Genomic DNA, 6,000 nt, shown 5'->3' with positions numbered 1-6,000 from the left:
ACAACCATATTGAGTAAATCCAGATTTTGAAACTCACTGGCTGTAGGATCATGGCCTAATCATCTCTCTCTACTAAAGGCTTCTCTTTTATAAAATGGGACTATAACTTCACAGCTGTTACTAACTTTAAATGTGATAATGATTGTGTGCTTATCACAGTGAAGATGGTTAATAGTAAGTAGTTGATTACCCTTATTAGTGGTGAATTATTTCAGTCTTTATCTTAGTTACTTTTTTCTCTGGCCTTTTCTTCCCTTTTATTCCTCTTTTTATCTTAGAGTTCATGTTTCTGAGTTTGTGTGTCTACGTCAAGAAACCTTTACATTGGCACAGAAAAGCCCCTATACCTGCCTCCTTCACTTAAGCCTAATTGTTGACAAAGAATGTCATATTTGCAGGGAATTTCACTTCAAAAAACCAGTAACAAGAGAAAAGCTGAGGACGTGACTTGGCAACAGTTGGCATGGAAAAAGAAAAAAAAAAACTTGCCTTAGGACAGTTAGTGGTTATGTTTATTATGATCCAGTTTTGACAAAGTTTCCATTTTTATTTGAAAGTATAATGATAGATATGGTTGTTCAGATCAAGTGAATTGGTTTTTTATGCTTTGAAGAGTACAAACTATACTTGAAACATTGTGTTCTTTCCTGGATCACAACAATGAGGAACATAAACAGAATTATTATCAGTATTTGCTCCTGTTGGCAGAATGTCTGTGTTTTAAAAGATCACTAAAAAAAAAAAAAAAAAACAGAAAAGTTTTAAACATAACAGCAATATTAAAATAATTTTACAATGAACCCACCTTCTAGATTGAACCGTCAGTATTCACTACACTTGTTTCATCCTATATGGATCCGTTTATTCATTAATCCACCTTTAATGGAATTCAAAGTAAATTGCAGATATCCGTACCCTTTGCTCTAAGAACTTCACTATGTATATTATAGCTAAGACTGCAGTGCATGTTTATACTTTTTGTTTTGATATACAATTTGCAAACTGTGATATGCATAAATCTTTAGTGTGTATTCACTAGGCTTTAAAAAATATATGCATCACCGAACCCAGACTCCTATAGAGTGTTTGTTTTTATATATGTGACTTCCTTCTTCTAAGAAACATTATTGACTGGTCTCCTCTGGTTTGCTTTTTATTTTTTTAATCTAAATTTATTTATTTTAATTGGAGGCTAATTACTTTACAATATTGTATTGGTTCTGCCTTTTTACATGCTTCCCTTTCATACCCAAAGAATAGCTCAGAACTAGACGAGATACGGTATTTTGCTCACTTATTCACTTATGGCACTGGAAATAAGCCTGGAAATAAATAATAGCCTTAAGATGTAGATAAGGATTTTGTATGAGGAATAAAGGGCAGGCAGAGTGACAGAAGAAGGCACAAGAGGCTTTTTAGGCAGGAGACGGTGAAGTGGTGGAAATGTAATTTTTATGTGGACAGCCAACAGGAGTCTCACCTGGCTGGAGGGAACGGTTCTAACAGGGGAAAGAAGGAGTGAGCTATGTGGAAAGGTAGTACTTCCCAAAAATGTGCACTGATTCAGTTATCAAAATACAGATAGCACTCTACATGTTGACATTAGAATAGCTAAATAACTTCAGGGATTAGAAACCAAAGAGGGCTTAATTTCTGTAATGAGCAGGGAATTTAGTATATGGATAAAAGTGACAGAAAAGAAAACCGTGTGTATTTTCAAAGATGGTAAATGAATTGAAGATAGGCATTTTTAAAAATTTATTTATTTTAATTGGAGGATAATTACTTTATTGTGATGGGTTTTGCCTTACATCAATATGAATCCGCCACAGGAATTCATGTGTCCCCTGCATCCTGAACCTCCCTCCCACCTCCCACCCCACCCTATCCTTCCAGGTTGTCACAGAGCATGGGCTTTGGGTGCCCTACTTTGTACATCAAACTCGCACTGTTTATCTGTTTTACATATGATAATGTATATGTTTCAATGCTATTCTCTCAAATCATCCCACCCTCTCCTTCCACTGAGTCCAGTCTGTTCTTTACGTCCGTGTCTCCTTTGTGGCCCTGCACATAGGATCATTGTACCATCTTTCTAGATTCCATATGTGTGTTAATATATGGTATTTTCTTTCTCTTTCTGACTTTCTTCACTCTGTATAATAGGCCCTAGGTTCATCCACCTCATTAGAACTGCCTCAAATGTGTTCCTTTTTATAGCTGAGTAATATTCACTTGTGGATATATACCACAACTTCTTTATCCATTCATCTGCCAGTGGACATCTAGGTTGCTTCCACGTTTTAGTTATTGTAAATACTGCAGCAGTGAACCCTGAGGTACATTTGCAGGTGTCTTTTGCAGTTATGGTTTCCTCAGAGTATATGCCCAGGAGTGGGATTGCTGGGTCATATGATAGTTTTATTCCTAGTGTTTTTTAGGGAACCTCTATAGGCATTTTTAAAACTGTGTAAATACTGAGAAAAAGAGCAAAGATGCCCTGACCATGGTTTATAAAGTTAGTATAATGCTGAAATTGATGACAGAACATCAAAGTAGAAGCTACTGCTGTCAGTCTTCACAGTACATTTAGGAGGTAAGGACTAGTATCATCATTTTACAGATGAGTAAACCACAACCTCATTGGAAAAGACCCTGATGCTGGGAAAGATTGAAGGCAGGAGGAAAAGGGGATGACAGAGAATGAGATGGTTGGATGGCATCACCAACTCAATGGACATGAGTTTGAGTAAACACTGGGAATTGGTGATGGACAAGGAGGCCTGTTGTGCTGTGGTCCATGAGGTCACAAAGGGTTGGACACGACTGAGCAACTGCACTGAACTGAAACCACAATGCAAATAAGCCAGATGACTTGTTCAAAAGCACATAGCTTATGTCAGAGTCATGACTCATATTGTGGTCCGTATGATTAAAAGAGTCCGCCTCTTACAATGGCCTTACTCTAATTTTGTATTATGTGGGTTTTTCCCCTTTCGCAAGGGGAATAATCTTTACCCATTATTGTTTAATCCCTAAGTTGTGTCCAAATCTTTGCAACTCCCTGGACTGCAGAACACCAGCCTCCCCTATCCTCCACTGTCTCCCAGAGTTTGTCAAACTCATGTCCATTGAGGCGATGATGCCTTCTCATCTTCTGCCATCCCCTTCTCCCGCCTTCAATCTTTCCTAGCATCAGGGTCTTTTCTAATGAGTTGGCTCATTGCATCAGCTGGCTAAAGTATTGGAGCTTCAGCATCTGTCTTTCCAGTGAATTTTCAGTGTTGATTTCCTTTAGAATTGACTGATCTCCTCTGTCCCAGCAACTCTCAAGAATCTTCCCCAGCATCACAATTCAAAAGCTCCAATTCTTCGGCACTCAGCCTTCTGTAAGGTCCAACTCTCACATCCATATGTAACTACTGGAAAAACCATAGCTTTGGTTGTACTAACCTTTGTCAGGAAAGTAATGTCTCTGCTTTTGAATATGCTCTCTAGGTTTGTCATAGCTTTTCTTCCAAAGAGCAAACATCTTTTATTTTCATGGCTATAGTTCACAATGATTTTGGAGCCCAAGAAAATAAAAGTTGTCATTGTTTTCACTTTTTCCCTTTGTCTTTGCTGTGAAGTGATGGAACTAGATGCCTTGGCCATAGCTTTTTGAATATTGAGTTTCAAGCTAGCTTTTTCCTCTATAACCCTCATCAAGAGGTCCTTTAAATCTTCTTCACTTCCTGCCATTAGAGTAGTATCATCTGAGATTGTTGATACTTCTCCTGGCAATCTTGATTCCAGCTTGTGATTCATCCAAACTGGTATTTCACATGATGGACTCTGCATAGAAGTTATATAAGCTGGGTGGCAATATACAGCCTTGTCATACCCCTTTCCCAATTTTGAACCAGTCAGTTGTTCAATTGTTGCTTCTTGACTCACTTGCAGGTTTCTCAGGAAACAGGTAAGCTGGTCTGATACTCCATATCTTCCAGAATTTTCCACAGTTTGTTGTGATCCACACAGTCAAAGGCTTTATTGTAGTCAGTGAAACAAAAGTAGATATTTTTTCTGTAATTTCCTTGCTTTTCCCATGATCCAACGAATGTTGGCAATTTGATCTCTGGTTCCTCTGGCTCTTCTAAACCCAGTGTGTACATCTGAAAGTTCTTGGTTCATGTACTGTTGAAGCCTAACTTGAAAGTTTTGAACATAACCTTACTAATGTGGGAGATAAGCACAATTGTACAGTAGTTTGAACATTCTTTGGGATTGCCCTTCTTTGGGATTGGAATGAAAACTGACCTTTTCTATTCCTGTGGCCACTGCAGAGTTTTCCAAATTTTCTAACGTATTTAGTGCAGCACTTAATAGCATCATTTTTAAGGATTTTAAATAGCTCTCCATTTGCTTTGTTCATAGTAATGCTTCCTAAGGCCCACTTGACCTCACACTCCAGGGTGTCCAGCTCTAGGTGAGTGACCATACCACCATGGTTATCCAGATCTTTAAGACCTATTTTGTATAGTTCTTCTGTGTATTCTTGCCACCTCTTCTTTTTTTTTTTTTAACTTTAAACAATTTTTATTACACAAAGGTTGTCACATAATTGGATATTTCTCTACTCTGTACACAATTGTTCTTACTCTCCACAGAAAGGCTGTTTCTTAACTTCTCATCTGGTGATAGCAAGCACTAAAATCCTGATTTTAACAGAATAGTAGTAAAAATGCCTCAGTGATTTAAGTTGAAAGCAGTACATTGGTACATGGCTCTTAAGCTCATTTATCAGGAATGTACAAATGTCTTTATTTAAAAATACAAAATAAATTATCTGTAGGCATGGACAATGACAGCAGTAAACCATTCTATGTTGTCAACTGAAACCAGTAACTAATGGTTATAGTTATTTTCTTAAACATCAGCCAGCCTTTTCTTCAGTCAGCTCCTTCAACTGACCTCTCCTGAAGTTATTGGTGAGGAACACTGCCTTGAGCTTCCTCTCACAGTTCATTAATAATGGCAAAGCACTATTCTAGGAGTTAGAACATGCCACCTCCCATGCCACCTCCCATTCCACCCATGCCACCCATTCCAGGATCCTTCTCTTCTTTAGGAATTTCTGTGACGGCAACTTCTGCTGCTGTTAAGAGAGAGGCCACTCCGGCAGCATCCAGTAATGCAGTTCTTACAACCTTAGTTGGATTTTGTATAGTTCTTCTGTGTATTCTTGCCACCTCTTCTTAATCTCTTCTGTTTCTTTTAGGTCCTTACCATTTCTGTCCTTCATCAAGCCCATCCTTGCATGACATATTCCCTTGATATCTCCAATTTTCTTGAAGAGATCTGTAGTCTTTCCTATTCTATTGTTTTCCTCTGTTTCTTTGCATTGTTCATTTAAGAAGGCGTTCTTATTTCTTCTTGCTATTCTCTGGAACTCTGCGTTCAGTTGAGTATATCTTTCCCTTTCTCCCTTGCCTTTTGCTCTTTTCTTTACTTAGCTATTTGTAAAGCCTCCTCAGACAATCACTTTGCCTTCTGGCATTTCTTTTTCTTTGGGATGGTTTTGGTCACTGCCTGGGTTGGGAAGATGAAGATCTCCTGGAGTAGGAAATGGAAACCCACTCCTGTATTCTTGCCTGGAAAATTCCATGGACAGAGGAGTCTGGCGGGCTACAGTCCATGGGGTCTCAAAGCATCTGACACAACTGAGCCACTAAGCACACAGCACAGCATCTTTATTCATGGAAGAGTACAAATCCCACATTTGACAAGAGTATAAGGTGTTTCTTTTTCCTAATTTTTCCTCAACCTAATTCATGCCTCGCCCCCCACAACCAGGCTCTTTACCTAAACATCAGATGCATCCCCCATTTTGGTTAGACCCTCTTCAATTATATACATGAAGAGTAACATCTATGTGCATAAGATATAATTGAGATTTTACAAACAGAAAAAAATGGTCTTAATGTTTTTAGTTAACATACTTTTATACATAAGAATAAA

Source organism: Bos indicus, chromosome 7 (assembly GCF_029378745.1).
Source record: "Bos indicus isolate NIAB-ARS_2022 breed Sahiwal x Tharparkar chromosome 7, NIAB-ARS_B.indTharparkar_mat_pri_1.0, whole genome shotgun sequence".
In the NCBI taxonomy this organism is placed as follows: Eukaryota; Metazoa; Chordata; class Mammalia; order Artiodactyla; family Bovidae; genus Bos; species Bos indicus.
This window is presented reverse-complemented; position numbering follows the sequence as displayed.